The sequence below is a fragment of the Schistocerca nitens genome, chromosome 9 (genome assembly GCF_023898315.1).
Source record: "Schistocerca nitens isolate TAMUIC-IGC-003100 chromosome 9, iqSchNite1.1, whole genome shotgun sequence".
Taxonomy (NCBI): Eukaryota; Metazoa; Arthropoda; class Insecta; order Orthoptera; family Acrididae; genus Schistocerca; species Schistocerca nitens.
Window position 1 is genome coordinate 146,676,800 of NC_064622.1, and position 9,635 is coordinate 146,686,434.

The window sequence follows — 9,635 nt, forward strand, 5'->3', positions numbered from 1 at the left end:
GGTTGATATGCTTGTAAGTGTAGCATATGAAGCAAGAATCGAATGAGGCATTCGTAGACAGGTGCTAAATTCGCAGTATGGCCGCAGGTGACGATCTTATGACGGGTGTGCAGCCACAACAGGTTGGCAGCAAAGTGAGTATCGCTAACTGAAAGCTCTCTGCTGTAGCCCCAGTGGCGCAATTGGTTAGCGCACGGTAGTTATAAGGCAGTAGCCGTGAGCAATGCCGGGGATGTGAGTTCGAGCCTCACCTGGGGCATACTTTTATTTCGTAGCAGCTGACTCTGAAAGCATCGGGACGCGAGAGTTGAGATGTATCACCTGCTTGAGAAACATAAGTGTGCGTGCATTATAGTCACCGATCGCGTGTTCCTCGGTAGTGTAGTGGTTAGTATCCCCGCCTGTCACGCGGGAGACCGGGGTTCGATTCCCCGCCGGGGAGGTGCGATTTTTATATCGCGAAAGTTGCACGCGTGGCCCGAAAGGACATTAACGTTGCGATCAAGGAATGTAGTTACTGCAAAATCGTAAGAAAGTCTGCGTCTTAGGAAGTGTTTCTCGCATTCTTCACACGACGTCGTCGTTTCACGACTTACAGGGGTTGCTGTTGACGCTGAACCAGCTCACCCCAGGCTTAATGATCGAGCTCGAGGCACCCAAGAAAAAGAATAATTTTAGCAGAGCGTGGTTTCGATCCACGGACCTCTGGGTTATGGGCCCAGCACGCTTCCACTGCGCCACTCTGCTGCGTGGAGCCGTCCGCGCTCTTCGGTGCGTGACATGGGACACTTGGAAAGCGTTGTCTGCGTCGGTTTCCCGCGCCTACCGTTTAATTAAGTGCGTAACATCTCTCAGCTTGACTTGTCTCGACTTTGCTCGACTGACGCTACGCTGACGCTTGCACGAAGCGATATTTACCGCAATCGTCTCGAGATGCAGCTGCGAGATGCTCAGGATTAACATTGCACTCCACGAAGGTGGAGACATTCGAATCCACTGCCTAGCTACGCGCCCGCAACTAACAAAATGCCGACCCTGCCAGGATTCGAACCTGGAATCTTCTGATCCGTAGTCACACGCGTTATCCGTTGCGCTACAGGGCCACTGTTTGCGTTTTCTACCACGAGGCGGGTGCACATCGCAAAGCAACGTGTTCTCCGTGGCTCGGCAACTGCATGTCGTCCACTGACAACGGCGGCGCGGCCACTCTGGTCTTGCGCACTCTGCAGGGAGCTGCCAAGGAAGGCACCTCTCCTCCAGCTGCTCGGCCACGGTGCGCCTGCACGGCTTAGAGCTTGCCACACATCTGCCCTCGCTGTTGGACAGGTAGCAGAAGGCAAGGCGCGCGTTTTTCTGCATTTTTTTCGGCGAGGACAAGCGGTTGATATGCTTGTAAGTGTAGCTTATGAAGCAAGAATCGAATGAGGCATTCGTAGACAGGTGCTAAATTCGCAGTATGGCCGCAGGTGACGATCTTATGACGGGTGTGCAGCCACAACAGGTTGGCAGCAAAGTGAGTATCGCTAACTGAAAGCTCTCTGCTGTAGCCCCAGTGGCGCAATTGGTTAGCGCACGGTAGTTATAAGGCAGTAGCCGTGAGCAATGCCGGGGATGTGAGTTCGAGCCTCACCTGGGGCATACTTTTATTTCGTAGCAGCTGACTCTGAAAGCATCGGGACGCGAGAGTTGAGATGTATCACCTGCTTGAGAAACATAAGTGTGCGTGCATTATAGTCACCGATCGCGTGTTCCTCGGTAGTATAGTGGTTAGTATCCCCGCCTGTCACGCGGGAGACCGGGGTTCGATTCCCCGCCGGGGAGGTGCGATTTTTATATCGCGAAAGTTGCACGCGTGGCCCGAAAGGACATTAACGTTGCGATCAAGGAATGTAGTTACTGCAAAATCGTAAGAAAGTCTGCGTCTTAGGAAGTGTTTCTCGCATTCTTCACACGACGTCGTCGTTTCACGACTTACAGGGGTTGCTGTTGACGCTGAACCAGCTCACCCCAGGCTTAATGATCGAGCTCGAGGCACCCAAGAAAAAGAATAATTTTAGCAGAGCGTGGTTTCGATCCACGGACCTCTGGGTTATGGGCCCAGCACGCTTCCACTGCGCCACTCTGCTGCGTGGAGCCGTCCGCGCTCTTCGGTGCGTGACATGGGACACTTGGAAAGCGTTGTCTGCGTCGGTTTCCCGCGCCTACCGTTTAATTAAGTGCGTAACATCTCTCAGCTTGACTTGTCTCGACTTTGCTCGACTGACGCTACGCTGACGCTTGCACGAAGCGATATTTACCGCAATCGTCTCGAGATGCAGCTGCGAGATGCTCAGGATTAACATTGCACTCCACGAAGGTGGAGACATTCGAATCCACTGCCTAGCTACGCGCCCGCAACTAACAAAATGCCGACCCTGCCAGGATTCGAACCTGGAATCTTCTGATCCGTAGTCAGACGCGTTATCCGTTGCGCCACTGGGCCACTGTTTGTGTTTTCTACCACGAGGCGGGTGCACATCGCAAAGCAACATGTTCTCCGTGGCTCGGCAACTGCATGTCGTCCACTGACAACGGCGGCGCGGCCACTCTGGTCTTGCGCACTCTGCAGGGAGCTGCCAAGGAAGGCACCTCTCCTCCAGCTGCTCGGCCACGGTGCGCCTGCACGGCTTAGAGCTTGCCACACATCTGCCCTCGCTGTTGGACAGGTAGCAGAAGGCAAGGCGCGCGTTTTTCTGCATTTTTTTCGGCGAGGACAAGCGGTTGATATGCTTGTAAGTGTAGCATATGAAGCAAGAATCGAATGAGGCATTCGTAGACAGGTGCTAAATTCGCAGTATGGCCGCAGGTGACGATCTTATGACGGGTGTGCAGCCACAACAGGTTGGCAGCAAAGTGAGTATCGCTAACTGAAAGCTCTCTGCTGTAGCCCCAGTGGCGCAATTGGTTAGCGCACGGTAGTTATAAGGCAGTAGCCGTGAGCAATGCCGGGGATGTGAGTTCGAGCCTCACCTGGGGCATACTTTTATTTCGTAGCAGCTGACTCTGAAAGCATCGGGACGCGAGAGTTGAGATGTATCACCTGCTTGAGAAACATAAGTGTGCGTGCATTATAGTCACCGATCGCGTGTTCCTCGGTAGTATAGTGGTTAGTATCCCCGCCTGTCACGCGGGAGACCGGGGTTCGATTCCCCGCCGGGGAGGTGCGATTTTTATATCGCGAAAGTTGCACGCGTGGCCCGAAAGGACATTAACGTTGCGATCAAGGAATGTAGTTACTGCAAAATCGTAAGAAAGTCTGCGTCTTAGGAAGTGTTTCTCGCATTCTTCACACGACGTCGTCGTTTCACGACTTACAGGGGTTGCTGTTGACGCTGAACCAGCTCACCCCAGGCTTAATGATCGAGCTCGAGGCACCCAAGAAAAAGAATAATTTTAGCAGAGCGTGGTTTCGATCCACGGACCTCTGGGTTATGGGCCCAGCACGCTTCCACTGCGCCACTCTGCTGCGTGGAGCCGTCCGCGCTCTTCGGTGCGTGACATGGGACACTTGGAAAGCGTTGTCTGCGTCGGTTTCCCGCGCCTACCGTTTAATTAAGTGCGTAACATCTCTCAGCTTGACTTGTCTCGACTTTGCTCGACTGACGCTACGCTGACGCTTGCACGAAGCGATATTTACCGCAATCGTCTCGAGATGCAGCTGCGAGATGCTCAGGATTAACATTGCACTCCACGAAGGTGGAGACATTCGAATCCACTGCCTAGCTACGCGCCCGCAACTAACAAAATGCCGACCCTGCCAGGATTCGAACCTGGAATCTTCTGATCCGTAGTCAGACGCGTTATCCGTTGCGCTACAGGGCCACTGTTTGCGTTTTCTACCACGAGGCGGGTGCACATCGCAAAGCAACGTGTTCTCCGTGGCTCGGCAACTGCATGTCGTCCACTGACAACGGCGGCGCGGCCACTCTGGTCTTGCGCACTCTGCAGGGAGCTGCCAAGGAAGGCACCTCTCCTCCAGCTGCTCGGCCACGGTGCGCCTGCACGGCTTAGAGCTTGCCACACATCTGCCCTCGCTGTTGGACAGGTAGCAGAAGGCAAGGCGCGCGTTTTTCTGCATTTTTTTCGGCGAGGACAAGCGGTTGATATGCTTGTAAGTGTAGCATATGAAGCAAGAATCGAATGAGGCATTCGTAGACAGGTGCTAAATTCGCAGTATGGCCGCAGGTGACGATCTTATGACGGGTGTGCAGCCACAACAGGTTGGCAGCAAAGTGAGTATCGCTAACTGAAAGCTCTCTGCTGTAGCCCCAGTGGCGCAATTGGTTAGCGCACGGTAGTTATAAGGCAGTAGCCGTGAGCAATGCCGGGGATGTGAGTTCGAGCCTCACCTGGGGCATACTTTTATTTCGTAGCAGCTGACTCTGAAAGCATCGGGACGCGAGAGTTGAGATGTATCACCTGCTTGAGAAACATAAGTGTGCGTGCATTATAGTCACCGATCGCGTGTTCCTCGGTAGTATAGTGGTTAGTATCCCCGCCTGTCACGCGGGAGACCGGGGTTCGATTCCCCGCCGGGGAGGTGCGATTTTTATATCGCGAAAGTTGCACGCGTGGCCCGAAAGGACATTAACGTTGCGATCAAGGAATGTAGTTACTGCAAAATCGTAAGAAAGTCTGCGTCTTAGGAAGTGTTTCTCGCATTCTTCACACGACGTCGTCGTTTCACGACTTACAGGGGTTGCTGTTGACGCTGAACCAGCTCACCCCAGGCTTAATGATCGAGCTCGAGGCACCCAAGAAAAAGAATAATTTTAGCAGAGCGTGGTTTCGATCCACGGACCTCTGGGTTATGGGCCCAGCACGCTTCCACTGCGCCACTCTGCTGCGTGGAGCCGTCCGCGCTCTTCGGTGCGTGACATGGGACACTTGGAAAGCGTTGTCTGCGTCGGTTTCCCGCGCCTACCGTTTAATTAAGTGCGTAACATCTCTCAGCTTGACTTGTCTCGACTTTGCTCGACTGACGCTACGCTGACGCTTGCACGAAGCGATATTTACCGCAATCGTCTCGAGATGCAGCTGCGAGATGCTCAGGATTAACATTGCACTCCACGAAGGTGGAGACATTCGAATCCACTGCCTAGCTACGCGCCCGCAACTAACAAAATGCCGACCCTGCCAGGATTCGAACCTGGAATCTTCTGATCCGTAGTCACACGCGTTATCCGTTGCGCCACAGGGCCACTGTTTGCGTTTTCTACCACGAGGCGGGTGCACATCGCAAAGCAACGTGTTCTCCGTGGCTCGGCAACTGCATGTCGTCCACTGACAACGGCGGCGCGGCCACTCTGGTCTTGCGCACTCTGCAGGGAGCTGCCAAGGAAGGCACCTCTCCTCCAGCTGCTCGGCCACGGTGCGCCTGCACGGCTTAGAGCTTGCCACACATCTGCCCTCGCTGTTGGACAGGTAGCAGAAGGCAAGGCGCGCGTTTTTCTGCATTTTTTTCGGCGAGGACAAGCGGTTGATATGCTTGTAAGTGTAGCATATGAAGCAAGAATCGAATGAGGCATTCGTAGACAGGTGCTAAATTCGCAGTATGGCCGCAGGTGACGATCTTATGACGGGTGTGCAGCCACAACAGGTTGGCAGCAAAGTGAGTATCGCTAACTGAAAGCTCTCTGCTGTAGCCCCAGTGGCGCAATTGGTTAGCGCACGGTAGTTATAAGGCAGTAGCCGTGAGCAATGCCGGGGATGTGAGTTCGAGCCTCACCTGGGGCATACTTTTATTTCGTAGCAGCTGACTCTGAAAGCATCGGGACGCGAGAGTTGAGATGTATCACCTGCTTGAGAAACATAAGTGTGCGTGCATTATAGTCACCGATCGCGTGTTCCTCGGTAGTATAGTGGTTAGTATCCCCGCCTGTCACGCGGGAGACCGGGGTTCGATTCCCCGCCGGGGAGGTGCGATTTTTATATCGCGAAAGTTGCACGCGTGGCCCGAAAGGACATTAACGTTGCGATCAAGGAATGTAGTTACTGCAAAATCGTAAGAAAGTCTGCGTCTTAGGAAGTGTTTCTCGCATTCTTCACACGACGTCGTCGTTTCACGACTTACAGGGGTTGCTGTTGACGCTGAACCAGCTCACCCCAGGCTTAATGATCGAGCTCGAGGCACCCAAGAAAAAGAATAATTTTAGCAGAGCGTGGTTTCGATCCACGGACCTCTGGGTTATGGGCCCAGCACGCTTCCACTGCGCCACTCTGCTGCGTGGAGCCGTCCGCGCTCTTCGGTGCGTGACATGGGACACTTGGAAAGCGTTGTCTGCGTCGGTTTCCCGCGCCTACCGTTTAATTAAGTGCGTAACATCTCTCAGCTTGACTTGTCTCGACTTTGCTCGACTGACGCTACGCTGACGCTTGCACGAAGCGATATTTACCGCAATCGTCTCGAGATGCAGCTGCGAGATGCTCAGGATTAACATTGCACTCCACGAAGGTGGAGACATTCGAATCCACTGCCTAGCTACGCGCCCGCAACTAACAAAATGCCGACCCTGCCAGGATTCGAACCTGGAATCTTCTGATCCGTAGTCAGACGCGTTATCCGTTGCGCTACAGGGCCACTGTTTGCGTTTTCTACCACGAGGCGGGTGCACATCGCAAAGCAACGTGTTCTCCGTGGCTCGGCAACTGCATGTCGTCCACTGACAACGGCGGCGCGGCCACTCTGGTCTTGCGCACTCTGCAGGGAGCTGCCAAGGAAGGCACCTCTCCTCCAGCTGCTCGGCCACGGTGCGCCTGCACGGCTTAGAGCTTGCCACACATCTGCCCTCGCTGTTGGACAGGTAGCAGAAGGCAAGGCGCGCGTTTTTCTGCATTTTTTTCGGCGAGGACAAGCGGTTGATATGCTTGTAAGTGTAGCATATGAAGCAAGAATCGAATGAGGCATTCGTAGACAGGTGCTAAATTCGCAGTATGGCCGCAGGTGACGATCTTATGACGGGTGTGCAGCCACAACAGGTTGGCAGCAAAGTGAGTATCGCTAACTGAAAGCTCTCTGCTGTAGCCCCAGTGGCGCAATTGGTTAGCGCACGGTAGTTATAAGGCAGTAGCCGTGAGCAATGCCGGGGATGTGAGTTCGAGCCTCACCTGGGGCATACTTTTATTTCGTAGCAGCTGACTCTGAAAGCATCGGGACGCGAGAGTTGAGATGTATCACCTGCTTGAGAAACATAAGTGTGCGTGCATTATAGTCACCGATCGCGTGTTCCTCGGTAGTATAGTGGTTAGTATCCCCGCCTGTCACGCGGGAGACCGGGGTTCGATTCCCCGCCGGGGAGGTGCGATTTTTATATCGCGAAAGTTGCACGCGTGGCCCGAAAGGACATTAACGTTGCGATCAAGGAATGTAGTTACTGCAAAATCGTAAGAAAGTCTGCGTCTTAGGAAGTGTTTCTCGCATTCTTCACACGACGTCGTCGTTTCACGACTTACAGGGGTTGCTGTTGACGCTGAACCAGCTCACCCCAGGCTTAATGATCGAGCTCGAGGCACCCAAGAAAAAGAATAATTTTAGCAGAGCGTGGTTTCGATCCACGGACCTCTGGGTTATGGGCCCAGCACGCTTCCACTGCGCCACTCTGCTGCGTGGAGCCGTCCGCGCTCTTCGGTGCGTGACATGGGACACTTGGAAAGCGTTGTCTGCGTCGGTTTCCCGCGCCTACCGTTTAATTAAGTGCGTAACATCTCTCAGCTTGACTTGTCTCGACTTTGCTCGACTGACGCTACGCTGACGCTTGCACGAAGCGATATTTACCGCAATCGTCTCGAGATGCAGCTGCGAGATGCTCAGGATTAACATTGCACTCCACGAAGGTGGAGACATTCGAATCCACTGCCTAGCTACGCGCCCGCAACTAACAAAATGCCGACCCTGCCAGGATTCGAACCTGGAATCTTCTGATCCGTAGTCAGACGCGTTATCCGTTGCGCTACAGGGCCACTGTTTGCGTTTTCTACCACGAGGCGGGTGCACATCGCAAAGCAACGTGTTCTCCGTGGCTCGGCAACTGCATGTCGTCCACTGACAACGGCGGCGCGGCCACTCTGGTCTTGCGCACTCTGCAGGGAGCTGCCAAGGAAGGCACCTCTCCTCCAGCTGCTCGGCCACGGTGCGCCTGCACGGCTTAGAGCTTGCCACACATCTGCCCTCGCTGTTGGACAGGTAGCAGAAGGCAAGGCGCGCGTTTTTCTGCATTTTTTTCGGCGAGGACAAGCGGTTGATATGCTTGTAAGTGTAGCATATGAAGCAAGAATCGAATGAGGCATTCGTAGACAGGTGCTAAATTCGCAGTATGGCCGCAGGTGACGATCTTATGACGGGTGTGCAGCCACAACAGGTTGGCAGCAAAGTGAGTATCGCTAACTGAAAGCTCTCTGCTGTAGCCCCAGTGGCGCAATTGGTTAGCGCACGGTAGTTATAAGGCAGTAGCCGTGAGCAATGCCGGGGATGTGAGTTCGAGCCTCACCTGGGGCATACTTTTATTTCGTAGCAGCTGACTCTGAAAGCATCGGGACGCGAGAGTTGAGATGTATCACCTGCTTGAGAAACATAAGTGTGCGTGCATTATAGTCACCGATCGCGTGTTCCTCGGTAGTATAGTGGTTAGTATCCCCGCCTGTCACGCGGGAGACCGGGGTTCGATTCCCCGCCGGGGAGGTGCGATTTTTATATCGCGAAAGTTGCACGCGTGGCCCGAAAGGACATTAACGTTGCGATCAAGGAATGTAGTTACTGCAAAATCGTAAGAAAGTCTGCGTCTTAGGAAGTGTTTCTCGCATTCTTCACACGACGTCGTCGTTTCACGACTTACAGGGGTTGCTGTTGACGCTGAACCAGCTCACCCCAGGCTTAATGATCGAGCTCGAGGCACCCAAGAAAAAGAATAATTTTAGCAGAGCGTGGTTTCGATCCACGGACCTCTGGGTTATGGGCCCAGCACGCTTCCACTGCGCCACTCTGCTGCGTGGAGCCGTCCGCGCTCTTCGGTGCGTGACATGGGACACTTGGAAAGCGTTGTCTGCGTCGGTTTCCCGCGCCTACCGTTTAATTAAGTGCGTAACATCTCTCAGCTTGACTTGTCTCGACTTTGCTCGACTGACGCTACGCTGACGCTTGCACGAAGCGATATTTACCGCAATCGTCTCGAGATGCAGCTGCGAGATGCTCAGGATTAACATTGCACTCCACGAAGGTGGAGACATTCGAATCCACTGCCTAGCTACGCGCCCGCAACTAACAAAATGCCGACCCTGCCAGGATTCGAACCTGGAATCTTCTGATCCGTAGTCAGACGCGTTATCCGTTGCGCTACAGGGCCACTGTTTGCGTTTTCTACCACGAGGCGGGTGCACATCGCAAAGCAACGTGTTCTCCGTGGCTCGGCAACTGCATGTCGTCCACTGACAACGGCGGCGCGGCCACTCTGGTCTTGCGCACTCTGCAGGGAGCTGCCAAGGAAGGCACCTCTCCTCCAGCTGCTCGGCCACGGTGCGCCTGCACGGCTTAGAGCTTGCCACACATCTGCCCTCGCTGTTGGACAGGTAGCAGAAGGCAAGGCGCGCGTTTTTCTGCATTT

The 9,635-nt window shown here is 54.1% G+C and overlaps 28 non-coding genes across 28 annotated transcripts; 14 read left to right on the top strand and 14 right to left on the bottom strand.

Moving 5' to 3' along the window:
- Positions 1-167: 167 nt before the first annotated feature.
- Trnai-uau (transfer RNA isoleucine (anticodon UAU)) lies at positions 168-259 on the top strand. Its single transcript is given in 2 exon segments — positions 168-205; positions 224-259. It is a non-coding gene; the product is annotated as a tRNA-Ile (tRNA).
- Positions 260-370: 111 nt separating this feature from the next.
- Positions 371-442, top strand: Trnad-guc (transfer RNA aspartic acid (anticodon GUC)). Its single transcript has one exon. It is a non-coding gene; the product is annotated as a tRNA-Asp (tRNA).
- Positions 443-675: 233 nt separating this feature from the next.
- Trnam-cau (transfer RNA methionine (anticodon CAU)) lies at positions 676-747 on the bottom strand. Its single transcript has one exon. It is a non-coding gene; the product is annotated as a tRNA-Met (tRNA).
- Positions 748-1,030: 283 nt separating this feature from the next.
- Positions 1,031-1,103, bottom strand: Trnar-acg (transfer RNA arginine (anticodon ACG)). Its single transcript has one exon. It is a non-coding gene; the product is annotated as a tRNA-Arg (tRNA).
- A 443-nt stretch (positions 1,104-1,546) lies between these two features.
- Positions 1,547-1,638, top strand: Trnai-uau (transfer RNA isoleucine (anticodon UAU)). The gene is given in 2 exon segments: positions 1,547-1,584; positions 1,603-1,638. It is a non-coding gene; the product is annotated as a tRNA-Ile (tRNA).
- Positions 1,639-1,749: 111 nt separating this feature from the next.
- On the top strand, positions 1,750-1,821 carry Trnad-guc (transfer RNA aspartic acid (anticodon GUC)). Its single transcript has one exon. It is a non-coding gene; the product is annotated as a tRNA-Asp (tRNA).
- Positions 1,822-2,054: 233 nt separating this feature from the next.
- Trnam-cau (transfer RNA methionine (anticodon CAU)) lies at positions 2,055-2,126 on the bottom strand. Its single transcript has one exon. It is a non-coding gene; the product is annotated as a tRNA-Met (tRNA).
- Positions 2,127-2,409: 283 nt separating this feature from the next.
- Positions 2,410-2,482, bottom strand: Trnar-acg (transfer RNA arginine (anticodon ACG)). Its single transcript has one exon. It is a non-coding gene; the product is annotated as a tRNA-Arg (tRNA).
- A 443-nt stretch (positions 2,483-2,925) lies between these two features.
- Positions 2,926-3,017, top strand: Trnai-uau (transfer RNA isoleucine (anticodon UAU)). Its single transcript is given in 2 exon segments — positions 2,926-2,963; positions 2,982-3,017. It is a non-coding gene; the product is annotated as a tRNA-Ile (tRNA).
- Positions 3,018-3,128: 111 nt separating this feature from the next.
- Positions 3,129-3,200, top strand: Trnad-guc (transfer RNA aspartic acid (anticodon GUC)). The gene has a single exon. It is a non-coding gene; the product is annotated as a tRNA-Asp (tRNA).
- A 233-nt stretch (positions 3,201-3,433) lies between these two features.
- Trnam-cau (transfer RNA methionine (anticodon CAU)) lies at positions 3,434-3,505 on the bottom strand. The gene has a single exon. It is a non-coding gene; the product is annotated as a tRNA-Met (tRNA).
- Positions 3,506-3,788: 283 nt separating this feature from the next.
- Trnar-acg (transfer RNA arginine (anticodon ACG)) lies at positions 3,789-3,861 on the bottom strand. Its single transcript has one exon. It is a non-coding gene; the product is annotated as a tRNA-Arg (tRNA).
- Positions 3,862-4,304: 443 nt separating this feature from the next.
- Positions 4,305-4,396, top strand: Trnai-uau (transfer RNA isoleucine (anticodon UAU)). The gene is given in 2 exon segments: positions 4,305-4,342; positions 4,361-4,396. It is a non-coding gene; the product is annotated as a tRNA-Ile (tRNA).
- A 111-nt stretch (positions 4,397-4,507) lies between these two features.
- Trnad-guc (transfer RNA aspartic acid (anticodon GUC)) lies at positions 4,508-4,579 on the top strand. The gene has a single exon. It is a non-coding gene; the product is annotated as a tRNA-Asp (tRNA).
- Positions 4,580-4,812: 233 nt separating this feature from the next.
- Trnam-cau (transfer RNA methionine (anticodon CAU)) lies at positions 4,813-4,884 on the bottom strand. Its single transcript has one exon. It is a non-coding gene; the product is annotated as a tRNA-Met (tRNA).
- Positions 4,885-5,167: 283 nt separating this feature from the next.
- Positions 5,168-5,240, bottom strand: Trnar-acg (transfer RNA arginine (anticodon ACG)). Its single transcript has one exon. It is a non-coding gene; the product is annotated as a tRNA-Arg (tRNA).
- Positions 5,241-5,683: 443 nt separating this feature from the next.
- Positions 5,684-5,775, top strand: Trnai-uau (transfer RNA isoleucine (anticodon UAU)). Its single transcript is given in 2 exon segments — positions 5,684-5,721; positions 5,740-5,775. It is a non-coding gene; the product is annotated as a tRNA-Ile (tRNA).
- Positions 5,776-5,886: 111 nt separating this feature from the next.
- Positions 5,887-5,958, top strand: Trnad-guc (transfer RNA aspartic acid (anticodon GUC)). The gene has a single exon. It is a non-coding gene; the product is annotated as a tRNA-Asp (tRNA).
- Positions 5,959-6,191: 233 nt separating this feature from the next.
- Positions 6,192-6,263, bottom strand: Trnam-cau (transfer RNA methionine (anticodon CAU)). The gene has a single exon. It is a non-coding gene; the product is annotated as a tRNA-Met (tRNA).
- A 283-nt stretch (positions 6,264-6,546) lies between these two features.
- On the bottom strand, positions 6,547-6,619 carry Trnar-acg (transfer RNA arginine (anticodon ACG)). Its single transcript has one exon. It is a non-coding gene; the product is annotated as a tRNA-Arg (tRNA).
- A 443-nt stretch (positions 6,620-7,062) lies between these two features.
- On the top strand, positions 7,063-7,154 carry Trnai-uau (transfer RNA isoleucine (anticodon UAU)). Its single transcript is given in 2 exon segments — positions 7,063-7,100; positions 7,119-7,154. It is a non-coding gene; the product is annotated as a tRNA-Ile (tRNA).
- Positions 7,155-7,265: 111 nt separating this feature from the next.
- Positions 7,266-7,337, top strand: Trnad-guc (transfer RNA aspartic acid (anticodon GUC)). The gene has a single exon. It is a non-coding gene; the product is annotated as a tRNA-Asp (tRNA).
- A 233-nt stretch (positions 7,338-7,570) lies between these two features.
- On the bottom strand, positions 7,571-7,642 carry Trnam-cau (transfer RNA methionine (anticodon CAU)). The gene has a single exon. It is a non-coding gene; the product is annotated as a tRNA-Met (tRNA).
- Positions 7,643-7,925: 283 nt separating this feature from the next.
- Trnar-acg (transfer RNA arginine (anticodon ACG)) lies at positions 7,926-7,998 on the bottom strand. The gene has a single exon. It is a non-coding gene; the product is annotated as a tRNA-Arg (tRNA).
- A 443-nt stretch (positions 7,999-8,441) lies between these two features.
- On the top strand, positions 8,442-8,533 carry Trnai-uau (transfer RNA isoleucine (anticodon UAU)). The gene is given in 2 exon segments: positions 8,442-8,479; positions 8,498-8,533. It is a non-coding gene; the product is annotated as a tRNA-Ile (tRNA).
- Positions 8,534-8,644: 111 nt separating this feature from the next.
- Positions 8,645-8,716, top strand: Trnad-guc (transfer RNA aspartic acid (anticodon GUC)). Its single transcript has one exon. It is a non-coding gene; the product is annotated as a tRNA-Asp (tRNA).
- Positions 8,717-8,949: 233 nt separating this feature from the next.
- Positions 8,950-9,021, bottom strand: Trnam-cau (transfer RNA methionine (anticodon CAU)). Its single transcript has one exon. It is a non-coding gene; the product is annotated as a tRNA-Met (tRNA).
- A 283-nt stretch (positions 9,022-9,304) lies between these two features.
- Trnar-acg (transfer RNA arginine (anticodon ACG)) lies at positions 9,305-9,377 on the bottom strand. Its single transcript has one exon. It is a non-coding gene; the product is annotated as a tRNA-Arg (tRNA).
- Between the last annotated feature and the right edge of the window lie 258 nt (positions 9,378-9,635).